We start from the raw sequence: 15,426 nt of genomic DNA, 5'->3' as shown, positions 1-15,426 counted from the left end.
ACTGCTGGCGGCACACTGTCGAGGGCAGTAGACGGCGATGAACTGGACGTATCCAGTCGATGACTCCACCTCCACACCAAGGGCCTCGATGATAGAGTTGATGGGACAGAGTGTGGTATTTTATTCCTTTCTTGATGACGACCTCAACACCACCCCCCCCCCCCCCCTGGAGCTGGTGCGATCAGGCAACCAGAAGCTGTCGCCGGACTTTACATGGGTCTCGGTTAGAATGCCCACGTCGATGCTGTGCTTGCGGATGAAGTCGGCAAGCTTAATCTCTTTTCCAGTATTCCAGTATTCCAGGTGACGATAGTAGCGGTTTAGACGCCATACTAGATATATGAACTTACCGAGCACTTGGATCTGTTCGGACTTGCTGCGGATTTGCTTGACCGTGTTGCGTAGCACGAAGAGGCGGGAAGTCCTCCACTCTGAATGCCAGCGTATTGTCCTTCTTACGTCCTGGTTGGTTTCTTGTCGACGCCTGCTTTCGGATCCGCTTGAAATCATCGCGTTTGGGGCACTGTTTGTCGGACCCTTGATGAGCGCTACCACAGTTGGCGCATTTGGCCGTTTCCGACTCGTCGACATCACACTCGGAGGAGAAATGGTTTTGGGCGCATTTGCCACAGCGCGGCTTGATGTAGCAGTTTTGGGTGCCGTGCCTAAAATTCAGGCAACGCATTGAGCGTCACAGTTCCCTTCTGGAAATGCACCAAAAAGGCAATCCGGATACTTCCTGTCGTTCTCCTCCCTCCTTGTCATCCGATAGACGGCAGTTGGGGCCAGCTTGTAGCGGTCCTTGATTTCCGCTTCGATTAACTTCGGGTAAAAGCTCGGTAAACCCCGGATGACCTCTTTGAAGGGCTTCTCGCCTGGGATATAGTGAGTGAAGAATTCCGCCTTAGACTTCTTCAGGTATAATGTGGCCAGCTCGTACTCTACTTTCGTGCGGAGCATCACCTTTGTTCCAATTCTACTGAGTTTGAACTCAGCTATAATGCCCATGGACGCGAAGCTAGCGATGAGCGTGTTTAGAGGTGCATTTTTCACTATCAACGGTGGTAGTTTGACGTTTTCCGCATTTGGGCTGGCATTTTCGGTTTCATCAGTCGTCGCGACCAATCGTGCCATCGGACCAGTCCGGCCTCGATTCTTCTTCCTCTTTTTACTGCGCTTTTCCGTCACAGCTGGTTGGGTATTCCCATCGATGGGAAGAACAGCAAACCTGTTCGCTGTAGGTACACCCGAGCTTCCTTTACCGCGGTCATGTTCCTTCACCGGACTTCACGAGCGATGCTTCCCTATTTTGGGGCACGCACACAAAAAACCGCGACAGGGAGAGCGCGAACACTATCACAACGAACTTTCCGAACAACACAGATAGTAGCCATGGAAATTCTTCTAACGAACCAAGAATATTTCGCATCAGTGCCTACTTCTGCAACGTCTACTTTCAATAAATAATTTTGTCAAGCGTTTGCATTCATTTTCCATCAGATGTCACTGTTTTTGTTGGTGGTGACATCTATCGGAAACTACACATAATCTGTGTTCCGTTAATTGTTCACAGATCACATTGCTTTGCAAAACATGTTTGGTACCTCTATAAATGCATTTAGATTATCATCCGAAGTCCCTCCTTTTTTACACATTCTGCACACAAAATAGCTCACCCCTATAGATGTTAATCGAAATGCATATATAGAAGCAGTGTTCGGAAAAACTCAAAAACTCAAATCTCATGCATGAGTTTATGTTCTTTCCTTTATTTAACGTCGGCCTCTGTTCCGCAATCTAGTGCCAATCACCGACGAACATCGATTGCCATCCATTGACGGCAATCGAATGTGCAGGAAGGCAGCTTCCACACCTGCGTAGGATATCGCACCCATTCAACACACATGGGCCGGGACCAACGGCTTTACTTCCCTTCCGAAGGAGGACGTGACCAGAGATTTTTATGCCTCAGAAAATTCCCACCGACCTCGGCTGGGATTGAACCCAGACCCATTGGGGTGTTAGAAAGCAGTCACGCTTACCTCTACACCACCGGCGCCGGCATGCATGAGTTTATGCACCTATAAGTTTTGCCTTGCAAAATTCAACGTCGCAAAAATCACCGATGAGTTTTCAGCTTCAGGTTTGCTTTAACGTGTTTCTTATAGCAAGAAAGTAGATTTTACTGCTGTAACGATTATTGTCATCAACTTGAAAGTGATATTTTTCATTAAACTAAATAAATGGAATTTTATTAAAAGATCTAGACAGTCAGGTTAAAACATTTTTGCCTTTCATAGGCAAGGATAACAAGAAAGAGTAGACTCATGCGTTCTTTTCCAAAAGCTTCATTGTGTTCGATATTCATTTTAATCTTCTGCTGAATTTTTTAGCTACATTGCTCTCAGCCAGCAGCTGGGTAAAATTCGTCCAACAATTCACTGCCAGTTCAATTGCATACAGCACACCGCTGCAAACCGTTGGTTACCGATCCGATAGTATCAACAGTGAAAAATTCGTTATTTTGAGTTTAACGTCAGCTTGAACTATATGAGACGCCGGCAGGCAAGTGTCTCGCTAGCAACAACAAGGAGCAAGACAGAAGGCAGTAAAAACAAAAACAAAAACAACACCTAAATAACATTCAGACAGTTTCGCTGGAAGTAAAAAGGCACGCCACGAATGTTGCTTTTTTGTACCACTTTGGAAACAGGAGAAACCTGCTGGCAAGACACGCAGAAGAGAATATATAAAGCAACTTCGGCGTGCCATGAGCCGGCCAACGACCATGTGAAGTACGTTCAGTGTGGTACCATATGGAACACCTGCTGGACAGTTAAAATAAAAACGACCAGCAGTTTCAATTTCCAACGTGTGTTCGATACACATATATTCAGCAGGACGACTGCGTGGACTTTTGAAAACATGTTGTCTATCGATAAAAATACACACACACACACACTGACCTGCCACTGCCACCGCAGCCACCGCCTGAGCTCTCGGAATGACCCTGCTGCGGGACCGACCCTGCGAAATGCTGCTGAACCAACTGCCCCCCGCTTCGGAGACAGAGACCACTGGAATTTGGATTTGGTATTTCAGTTTTAAGGAAAGCTCGAGCTTATAATGATCGTGATAATTTGGCTGCGAAACGGCTCCACACACCAGGAGTGCCTTCGGAATTACACACGGCGTTGTTTTACAAGAGTGCCCACAATTAACGAATCATGATTTATGGCGAGTCGCCCCAATCGGTCGGGTGGTCCTCCCTCCCTGAAATGTTTCCAACAATTTATTGGCATGGCGCTCCCCAGTGGGATAGATTCGAAATTCCAGATCGAAACCATACCGCTCACGAATGTCAATTAGTTCTCTATAAATCAGGCTACTTCCTATCTGGAAACTGATTCTCTACCTGTTTCATGGGACAGTAAGCAACCGAAATGACTTCAACGTTGGTAAGCGACGAACCCCAAATTTCCAAACACGTTCACATTTAGATCATCACGTCCTCCACCCATAAAGAGTGCAAATTAATTGGTTCCCGTGAAATCCGGGCCCCTTGAAAGTAAACACCATACGCATCCGCGGCTGTACGGAGCATCTCAATCGGAACATCATCGGCGCATCGGTAGGCCACTACAAAGGGATTCCAGCAGCAGCAGCAGCTTTCGGAAACTGCTCATCGCACAGATGCATCTTTCCTCCATACCTGGCAATCAACAAACACCATGAGCCTACCCTATATCTCTATTTCTGTCTCTCGCTACAGTCCCTCTCGGTCGGTATGGGACGCGGATGAGTCTCCGCCCGAAAATTGATTTCAATCTAATTTGTGAACATTTCTCGGCAGCAACGCGTAAGAATTCCATCGCGACGGATACAATCTCGAATTCCGATTCGGATTGGGAGAATGGTTGCCAGCAAATGGAAAAATGCGATCTCCTGTCACAGCTTCCTCTTTGAGCTGCTGTCAATATCGCTTGGCAACACTGGCAATCCGATCGCTACTGAATTCCTGCTCATACACTTCTCCCCACTAATCTTGTCTGTCCCCGTCCCTGTCGTCCCCTAGTGCTCGGTGAAGAGAGCATTATTATTTTCATTAAAACCAAAATCAGCGACCGCGAAATGACCAATCGCAGAAATGGCCACAGAGCGAGGCACTCAATCTTCTCCCGCGGCGGCGGCAGCAGCGGAGTGCAAAACGAGATAGCGGAAATTCCTGCCGTCCGATCGGCTTCCTTTTCTCCATTCTCACTCGCAAAGGGACACAGAACTCGAGATTGCGATGCGTTACGATTCCTTCTCGCTCTCTCGCGGTTGATACCTGATATAAATATCGAAAGTGTTTCCTTCGGATAATTGGTGCCGGTTCTAACTACCCTCCCCGACTCGTCTTCGAACGGATGACTGTTACGTGAGCTATTAGTGAAATATGCTTTGTGTGGTAGCGACTTGAAAGGAGCCGCCATGTGTGAGCGGTATTCCATGCGAATTGCGATGTTCTCCGCGATCGAGAATCAGCTTTTTTTTTGTGCGCGAAGCATCCAATGCCATAAAATTTGAGCTCCAGTTTTTGCCTACCCAGTTGGATGAAATGCATGTAATTGTCACTCAAATCGTGACATTTGACTGCAAATTCGAGCGTTCCCATGTCTCGTCCGGGACAAAGTGAAAAAAAGTCTAGCGACGACGAAGGATTTGATAGAAATACTAACGATCACAATTCAATACAAGACTTTCTCACCGCCGACGACGCGCACGGAACTAGTGCACCCGAGCCGAATTCGGCTCGCCACCTGACATTTGAATTGGGCATGGTTTTCGGATTGGCATTGAATTATACGGGGGGAAACAATCGGTCACCGGCCAAGCTGCTTCTCGAATCCTGCAGAGGTATATGGCGTGTGATATTTTGCGGTTCCATAACACGTTGCTCACGACGATCACGGTCGACTTTCGACAGTCTGCTGCGGTTGTGGGTGAGCGATGGACATGTATGTAAGGTTGCACAGTTTCTGATCCGGGCGAGGGTTTCGCTCATTGCAGGTACATTTTGTTGGTGCTATTCTCTAGAGGCATGGAACGGTACGAAAAAGGAAACATTTAATTGGTTTGTAATTGCTACTTTCCCTAGCGGGAGTGCGTTTGTGCTATTGGCATTGCTGCGTGAATTGATATATGTAGGGATATGTGGTATAAAACTCATATTTTTGATTGCTTGCTAATTACGACGGTTGGGACCTGCTAGGATAACATTTTAATTAAAGGAATTGATTAGAATTAGAATAATATTTTTTTCCATGATTTGTTTTCCCGTCGATCTTTTTTTCCGTCCTGAGCACCAATACTACCGACGCCAGGGAGGCATCTCCCACACCTGGACCCTACCTATCGACTCATCAACTCATGAACCGGGGAGTTTACGACTTTACTTTCCTGAGATGTTATGCCTCAGAACATCCCGGCGGTGCCGACTGGGATTGAACCCAGGCATGCTGGGGTGATAGGTTATCACGCTTACCACTACACCACCGGCGCCGCTAATTAGAATAATAGGAACTTATATCAATGACTGATTTCTATGCAACTCGATATAGACTCTGGCTCGATGCTTCTATTTGAATTAAAAATAGAAAATAGACTTTTCACTGTTCTAACATTTTGTGAGATTTTAAAAATTGAAATATTTTCAATTTGTGTGTGTATTTCCTCTAATCCCCACTGGCCGGCAGTGTTATTATGGAAGAACTCTCTCTACAATGTCGCCTTTACGGCCATTGTAGACAGCTTTAGTCCGGGGGTTAGAAAGTGATAGCTCTATTGCAGATCCAGCAACCCATTTCAGAATGTCTGGAGAGTCACGCCCATTCCGAGGTTACTTTCACTTAAAATAAGCCCCGCATGTATGCATCACCGGTATCAAATGGATGTTGGTATTACATACACGCTTCCAGGTTCGAAAATATTCTTTCCAAACCTGGCACCTATTTTGCTTGTGTGTTTTTAAATTGTAAAATGTATTTGGACTGGTCTCACCATGTCAATTTGATCCTCCAGTCCATGGGTTGCGTAATTTTGATTTTCTCTAAGCTTTGCACCTCATTTCGTGATGAACCTTTGTTGTAATACTTCCTTCAACGAACACAAATTTTCTTGATTTGCTATGATCATCTGGGAGGACGTTCGCGTCTAGTGCTTTCCCCAGGAACAGTTTGCAGCCACCAACCGTCCAGTCTTGACCGTATCCAGGAAGCGGAACTTGCTGATTCAGGGCAACGTCCACCACCGAATCACCACCAAAACTTGCGACAGACACATTATCAACACGTTCACGGGCTAATTCACCAACCGGACCGATCTCTACATAGAACTACACGCCGAAAGTGTAGCATCTGAACTCGGAGAACCGGGCTCCCGGAAGGCAATGAAAACCGACAGCGAACAATGGAACTGAAGCTGCGTCGTATATTTTGGAGGTTAGATTCAAGGTCAACCAAGTCACTCAAGGCAAACACAGGCAAAACACGATATATTGCTAAATGATACTTTATGAACACTTGAAAGTAAATTTCAACACACAAATTAACAAATCTAAAGCAACAAATGTTTAATTCGCTGGCGAAAAATACGCAGCAAAAGAAAAACACGTCAGCTTTCAAGCGCGGCCTACTGCGATCTGTTTTAAAATTGAAATATTTTGAGTGTGATGCATAATTGTGTGAAGCTGAGCAGTTCTTTTGAGTATTGCGATTTTTTTTGAGTCGTCTCGCCGCCATGATGTTTTTTGATACCAGACCGTGACAATTTTTGATCCCTGCGCTTCGGTCAGAGAGCGTATGGGGCGTCGTTGTGCCAATTTGGTCATGGCGCATTTTGAGTACACTCTACCCCCCCCCCCCCCCCCCCCGCGAACTCGGTCTACACAAATTCCATTTACGTTGGTCTCAAATTACGTTTACGCGCGGGAATCACGTAAATGGATTACACGTAGCATATGGGATTTGACCTAATAGGGACCAACATCGAATATCTCGCGATCCTGGACATAAAGAAGGTTACTGTCTTGGGCAAAGTTGTTCAGTAGATCAAGACCTAATGGTTGGTCGACAGAAGTTCAGAATTGTCTCAGTACACGGCGCTAGTGTGCATGTATTAGCGATTTTCTTTTTTATGTCATATCTTGAAATCCTCACCTTTTAGGAAGTTGCTGTCATCGGCCAAGTTCTTCAATAGATCAAGGCCTAATGGTTGGTGGACAGAAGTTCGGAATTTTCTCACTACGTGACGCTAGTGTGCTTGAATTTGTTATTCCCTAGTTTGTGTTATATCATGAAATCCTTGTAATCTAGAAAGTTGCTGCCTCTGGCGAAGTTGCCGTTGGATCAAGGCCTAATAGTTGGTGGACAGAATTTTGAAATGTTCTCACTACGCAGCGCTAGTATGCTTGAATTTGTGATTTCCTTGTTCGTGTTAAATCTTGAAATCCTTGCACATAGAAAGTTGCTGTCTTGGGTGAAGTTGTTCAGTGGATCAAGACTTAATGGTTGGTGGACAGAAGTTCTGAATTTTCTCACTACGCGGCGCAGGTGTGCTTCAATTTGCGATTTCCTTGTTCGTGTTATATCTTGAAATCCTTGCCATCTAGGAAGTTGCTGTCTTCGGCAAAGTTGTTCAGTGAACCATGAGCTTCATTTTTAAAAATAAATAGTTGATAATTCAACAACTTTGTCCTGCTGCTGTATATGTGAGATGCTCTTCGTGCTTTATAACAAGAACCTATCATTCTAGGAAATTATAACCTAGGAAAATATAACATTATAAAATCTGCCCTTAAACATTGTTTGCTGCAGGAGACGACTTCGAGCAACACAAAAGTCCAACATGGAAAATAGTCAAGGAGAATCGACTGCGTCATTCAGCAATATCACTTCAATCATTCCTTCGTAATTTTCACCCAGCTGCTATTTTTAGTTTGCGTGTAGATAGTTGAAATTTAAATAACAATCATATTTGGTATGCAAACATGGGAAAAATCGTTCCATTTTGCAAACACTTCTCACTCACACGCATACAACATCAGAAACGAACAGCAGCTTGTGCGAGCCGCACTGATTTCGTTCGTATTCGCATTGCTCCTATTTTCTTCGATGAACGCAGAATTGAGTAACATGAATGAATATGAGTGTAGTAGTGTGAATGATTCCTCTCTTATTATTTTTATCCATGCTGAGCCTTTTACGATTGCATTCTGCAGAGTGAGCTGAATGAAAATGTTGCAGAAAGAATCAATTTTGACGTAGGACTACGTCTGTGATTTCTATATGGGGGTACACTTTGTGAAAACCGAAAATGGAACATGTAACATAATTATGAAAGATTTTGAACGTTAATAAGTCGGCTGTCCATGGAGCAATTTCAATAATTTTATCACCAATCGATCAGAAATATTTCTACGCATCTGTTGAATTTAAGACTTTATCATTTTTCAAAATGTCACTATTGAAAATTGCCCAAATGATAGTTAAAATTATCACCGATTGTCTGGGAAAAGCGATTTCCCCTAACACAGATTTCAAAGTTGAATTTGATTCAGTCTCACAAACGGTGTTTATTCAATCACCGCGTGGTGAGTGGTGGTGTTCTCCAGTACACAACGAAAAGCTGCCTGCAAGCAGCGAGCTGTTCCGCTATTGATCGGAATCAGTAGCTCTTCGTGAGTCGCTGTGGGCCATCTATGTTAAGCGCGTCATACTAAAGAGTATAAACAGAGAGAACCCCGCTCAAATTCCGATTCCTACACAAAACACAAGCTCCTGTTATAGTTAAGAAATAGCATTTAGTATTCAAGATCACGTAGTCCTACGTCACCATTGCATGCAATCCCATAGGGCTGTCACTTGTAGTTTTTATTTTCTAGCTTTAAACACATTTAAATCGCTATTAATATACAGGAAACTGTTATACTGTAACACAGCGTCACCCAAATACCATAGAACTGCTGTGGCTAATTCAACTGATTTAAATCAGTGAGCCAAAAGCTATCTGACTCGGCTATTTAAATCGTTAGCATTCGGATTTTACGCATTCAATCTGCCTTTCAGTTCATCCTTCTTTCCTTCTACTGCTGTCAGTTCTGAGTCGAACTGCAGAGTCACTTGGATGGAAGAATTAACACTCGTTCGGCCATCTGTTTGTAGGTGAGGATGGCTATTTTAATTCTGTGGTGCTCGCGCGAATGAATGAATTTTCCCATGCTTGTTGGTATGGTTGTAAAAAGAAGCACAGAATCCTTTTGATGGAAATTTGTTACGTTTAGTATGTGGACTGTCATGTTGGATTTACCGTTTCGAAAAAAAAAAAAAAAAATGAGAATTTGGTTTTTGATCAATCAATGTTTACTTCGGTTTCTGATAGTGTACTTTTCACATTTGATGTATATGTATATATATAAAAAAAAAGCGATTACATATCAGTTTCTTCCTTCCATCCCAAAAAAAAGGCTTTCACATTTCTTCAGCCATTCGAAAGCCTTTGTCCAGCACTCCTCTTTCGTGTCGAGAGTGACAAAGTGCTATCTTCCAAATCCCCAGGAGTTTCAAGATCTCCAAGTACAAGCTTCTTCAACCGTTGTTTCCTTTTCTACAATCAGTTCATAAATCTCATATCAACTAATCCCTGCGCCGGTTCCAGAACTCGAATGTCTAGAGCAACGTCTGCATTGTCGTTGCTGGTTTCATTGACATTTCCGCTGATTTCAGGTGCCAAAAGAGCATTCCAGCAGTTCTTGAGCGTAGAAGGCCCTTATTACCGATGTCATCTAACAGTGAAGTGACAACTTATCACTCACGGTGAAGTGATTCCCATTTGATTTACACGGCAATCACTTAATCGTGAGTGACAACTGGTCACTTCACTTCGTTTTCACCGTGAAGTGATACCCGTAATAAGGCGCGAAGGCTTTTTTCCTAGATGGCAAGGATTTCAAGATTTCACGTAAAATAGGAAATCATCAATACATTTACCCTAGAGCCACGTAGTGAGAAAATTCTGAACTTCTGTCCACCAACAATAAGGTCTAGATCCACTGAACAACTTCGTCCAGGAAAGCAACCTCCTAGAAGGAAAGGATTTCAAGATATCACACGAACAACGATATCACAGATTCATGCACACTTGCGCCGCGTAGTGAGGAAATTTCGAACTTTCCACCAACAATAAGGTCTTGATACACTGAACAACTTCGCCTAAGACAGTAACCTTCTATATGTCCAGGATCGCGAGATATTCCATGTTGATCCCTAGGGTTAACTACCCCATTTCCGGCCTATTAAGCACAACCCGCACTTAGAATTTCTCAATCTAGCGCTGTTTAGCATCAAACGGAATGTTATTATTACTGATGGCTTCCACATTTATTCACCTTTCCGTATGTACCGTAAGATTTGATAAAGAGAAACCAATCTTTGAGATATTGTCAAAAGTCTAACACTGCTTCTTGACGCCAAACTCGGCCTACAGATTCTAAACTCGGCCTAATGCATTGAAACGCCATTGAAACGCAAATGAATTCACTTCGGCCTATCGGATGAAGATGAAAATTGATTCGGTCGGAGCGCTTCTTTTGTTTTTGGGAATTATGGGTGCAAACGTTCATATCACGCGTTCTCATTGACTTCGTTCGGTAGCTTATTAACTAAAGTATCGTACCAAATGCATTATTGACTTGTTAACTCTGAAATCATGGATTTATTTGATGTTTTCTGCTCGATAGGCCCAAAATGGGCGATTAGGCCGAAGTAGTTCTCTACCCTATTAGGTCAAATTCCATATGCTACGTGTACTCTATTTACATGAATTCGGGGATTTAGTTTGCACTTCAATGATCCTAACACAATCAAAACACTTAACGTAACATATGTAGGCCACTTTTCGAATATAGTAGCATAGTTTGACTTCCCTATCATAATACACATGTAAACCGCATTGAATCAGTTCAAAAGCAGTTCTTGTGGTTTGCTCTAAGAAAGTTGGGTTGGACGAGTTTTTCACTCCCATCTTATGAATCGCGTTGTATGCTAATTCATTTAGATGAGCTAAAAAAACGAAGAGAGTTCGCAAAGATTGCTTTTATAAACGATGTAATTTCGCAAAGAGTTAACAACTACACTAGTTACAAATTACTATCAGCTGAAAAATTGACACAGCTGGGTCAACCAGTAGAAACTAACAATTTTAAATTGACTCACTACTTGACTAGCCTATTGGTCCCAAGCAAATCGATTAACGTACCCCATTCTAGTCAAAATTCTAGTACTACACTATGTTTCGCTATGAAAGTTTGACAGATAAAATGAGGGGTTCATAGATTTTCCTATGTTTCGAGGGGTGCATCGATTAGCTTATGACCGAAGAGAGTACCAGAGCTGAGCCAAAAAGTTGAGAACGTTTCTTCGGGACCTTCTGATCTTAGAGTTACCTCTATGGCTGAGGGGCGTTGGCGTAGCCTGGGCAATGTTGTCAATCCGAAAGTGAGGAGGTACGACGTGAACACTTGTGCGCTAACCATAACATGGCGTTAGAGGAAATGCTTCGCCAACCCAAGCGTCTGTCCACCATGGAGGCATGGCTCAAACAACGTCTGACTGGCATCCAGCTGCTGAATTAGAAATGCTTTTCCCCGGAAGCTACACATAAGATTGTAGACCTATCACGGGAATATGAGGCACACTACCTCTGAAATTTGGTTGTTAATTGTTACAGAAACCAACAGAGAAAGATTCCGAACTGATTTTACGGGAACGACTTCCAGCCGCCCAGGATGGTAAAAAGGTAAATGAATCATTAAACAATGACGATGTTCCTTAATAAGTAAAAAAAATCTCTTTAAAATAGATCGGGTTGCTCCTTAAATGATTGATCAAAATACGTTAAAAATCTTAAAATGCTTAGTAAATATTTAAAGTACGCTCCCTAAAATAGAGAAAACAGTACATTAAGCATTTGACAATGCTCCTTAGTATGCACCGCTTTGCATCATTTTGAAGTGTAATTGTACCATATATAATCGGAAAAGCTGCTGTAGAAAGGTTAATAAGTACCATGAAATCAGCTGAAATGTTAAGTAAATCATTGTGTGCATTTGTGCATTTTTACTGAACATTTCAGCTGATTTAGAGTTTAGTATTTTAGAGTCCTTCCTCAGATTAGCGAACTGAATCTTCTAAAATGCTTACTCATTCTAGAGGAACTTTTATATGTCAGCGTTTTCTATCCTGGCTTGCATAGCTCTCCATCGCTGTCATTTGTTATGCACAAAGGTATGTATTACTTTCATCCGTAAGCATGTAATCTAGTTTTTACAAATACATTCATGAGAGAAATCATCCACCATACTCCTCATGATCTGTACTCACTATTGTGAAATTTGACTGACAAACAAAACATCACGTCACATTAGGGAACTTCTTAGATGTCAAGAGACGTCTCAAGATAGTCACTCAAGATTGCTGGTTGGTCAGATATTAGTGAATTCAGTTTGATCAGGAAATCTGAAGATCATAAACTAGTCAAACATTCAATTGGCTCAAGATAGCAGATCGGTTAGAAAGTACTTAAAGATCTCCAGCTGATCGAAGATCACAATAAAGTCCTCTGGATGTTTTTCAAGGCTTCAGGTTTATCAAGCATTATTGTGAAGATATTCTCCCAAAACTGTACGTTGATCAGGAAGTATTCAAAAGATCTCCAGCTAATCGGATATTTCAGTGAAAACCTGTGAATATTCAATTGGATCAAGTTTTATTCTGAAATATCCGATTTTGGTAACATTATTCATATTCAACATATTCAGGAAGAAGTTTAAAATGTGAAGTCAAAAACTTCATTTATTTAACAAAAATCTTCATATGCCAGCTTAAAATTAAAAAAAAAATCCATCGGAAGCCTGCTCCAGCTTCCGCATGTCTTGAAACAACTTCACAAATCATGAGATGTCTTCAAAATGTCTGCATGAAAAAATACCTTCGCAGAAATTTAAATGTCTTCAAAATGAAGATATGTCTTTAAATCTGGTGTCCCTAGTATTGAAGGAATCTCCATTTTTAATCTTTCTTCGAAAGAGATGAAACATACGAATATTAAAACAATTTACTATCTTTGTTCACTTCCCGGGATATCAAATAAATATTTCCCGAATACCGGGATGGTGGAAACCACCGGGAAATTGAAGCTCTATTAAGGATAATTTCATCTGTTTTATTTAGCAAAAGTAGGGCTGCCGCCCAGGATGGAAATCTTTCACGTTGGCCCTATGTCCACCTAGAGGTGTGCAGGATACATACATACATAAGAGTATACTAATGGACTCAAGAGAATATTTCTCAATTTTCCTTAACACCACTTTTTGCTATTTTTAGTTAAATTCAACTCAATTTCGAGTTAATCTCATTGGCCCTGTAGACTTTTGCTCCTTGGCTTCTTAAATATAATATTAAGGAAATTTAACTGTAGTAGAATCAAACCTCTCCTTATGATGGTAACGTCATAACTCAAATTGTCTCAGATTACATATCCCATTCCTTTCGAATCCAAACAAGCAGTAGCAAACGTATTTACACCACATTCTGCAAGCCTCTCCGTGCACAAGGTGCTATAAATTCGTAACCCCTCTCCTTCTTCGGCAGGACAAACCCATGACACGGTTGATGAGACTAACTCTAAATTGAGTCGAGTTCGACTCAAGCTCAAAATTATCCACAAAAATTGGCTCGAATATGAGATAAATCGATGGAAGTTTTACGCTGGAAAATTGAATCGATTCCCCTCATATTCGTCGAGCCGAGGAAAAGTAGGAAAATTTTACATACTCACTGAGTAGCCCCACCTTTGCAATTTTCAGTCGAATTCGACTCAATTTTGAGGTACTCCCACCGGCCGTGCATCATCATCATCATCATCATCGATGAAGAAGGCTCGGCGAAGTTGCTTTTTGATTCATGGCATGGATGGTTCGCAACGACTACGACCGGTAGCTACGGCAATCTGCGCCGTGCACCATAATCTCCACTGCAGCATCGCCATCCATGCCCGCGAAAGGACCAGATGAGGTTTCGGGATTGGAGCAAACTGGAAATTAAAATTTTTAAAATTATGATTATGGAATCTTATCAGAAATTGGCCGAGGCAGCGAGCTGGTTGGAGCCCAAAAACGTAATTCGGAAGAATTTCGATGGAAATTCAATTTGAGCTGCAGATGGGCCAGGTAGATGGGAAGCAGTTTTTTCGGTTGATTGGTAACATCCTGTTTGGCGTTGTTGTTCGGGAATGGTTGGAATTCGGTGCGAGTAATTACTTTGTAGACGGGACGGCGGCAGCAACGGTGGGAGACGATGGTGGTCGGGCTGCAATGCAGCGAGATCGAATGGCATCGATATCGATTTGCTGCTACTGGGATAGAAACAATCCCGATTGTGATAGCAGCAGTCGAACAAATGTAAAACATGATTTCGAGTCCGCCGGTTATTGAAAGTAATTCCAGTGGCGTTTGTGATAATTTCCTACATAGCCTGGAACACGTTGTCCAATGAGCTTCAAGGGATGGCAGAAGAGGGTCCGCAGGAGAGAAATATACCACTATTCCGATCGGAACACGCACGGGATAACCTATAATAATAATTTTTGCTTATTTATATCGGATGCCTGATAGCGATGGGGAGATATCCGTGGCTCCTTGGATGCTTGGTTGCCTGGTTGGCTCTGCGCTGAAATGAGGAGACTGCGCGCAATGATAGTTATCAAAGCCTACTTTGTGAGATTGTGCGCGATGTACTAGTAAATTGTGTCGATTGTACTGTAGTGATGGTGGTGGCTGCGGCACTGGCGGAATGGCTCGGTACCGTATTAATCTTAGGCCTCGATGGCTCCCGAGCCGAGCCAGTCGTCGAAAGAGCCACAGGGTACTAATCTAGTAATTGATTCTTGCTTACTTACTTTATCTTCCATTCCGGTAGCCGATGCTGATGGTAATAAATACTGTCATTACACACTGCTTGGCTTCTTACTGTTGTTGGGATGTGTTGAGCAAAATGCTCACACAGTACACGGAAAATAAACTGTGTGCGAACATTCTGTAAAGTTATTTACAATATTTAAAGAAAATTCAAGCAGTTTCCCTCAAACTATTAAAAAAAATCCGAGGGCTTTTGAGCATGAGACAACTTTTCAGTTAATAAAACAATTTGCATGATTAAAATTTCGGTGTTTTGTTACCGTTGAAGAGTTAGCATTTTCCGTGCATGGCAACTCACTGACCTTGCTACAGCACCACTTGCAGCAAACCGATCGGCGTTGGCGACGACGGGCAATCGTTGAAAAACTATGTTCCCTCAAAAGCCTATCGCAAACTCGCAATCTTCAATCTTT

The sequence above is a fragment of the Ochlerotatus camptorhynchus genome, unplaced genomic scaffold, assembly GCF_037179485.1.
Source record: "Ochlerotatus camptorhynchus isolate MF236.1 unplaced genomic scaffold, CSIRO-AGI_Acam_v1.1 ptg000167l, whole genome shotgun sequence".
Classification (NCBI taxonomy): domain Eukaryota; kingdom Metazoa; phylum Arthropoda; class Insecta; order Diptera; family Culicidae; genus Ochlerotatus; species Ochlerotatus camptorhynchus.
Note: the sequence above shows the minus strand (reverse complement) of the source record.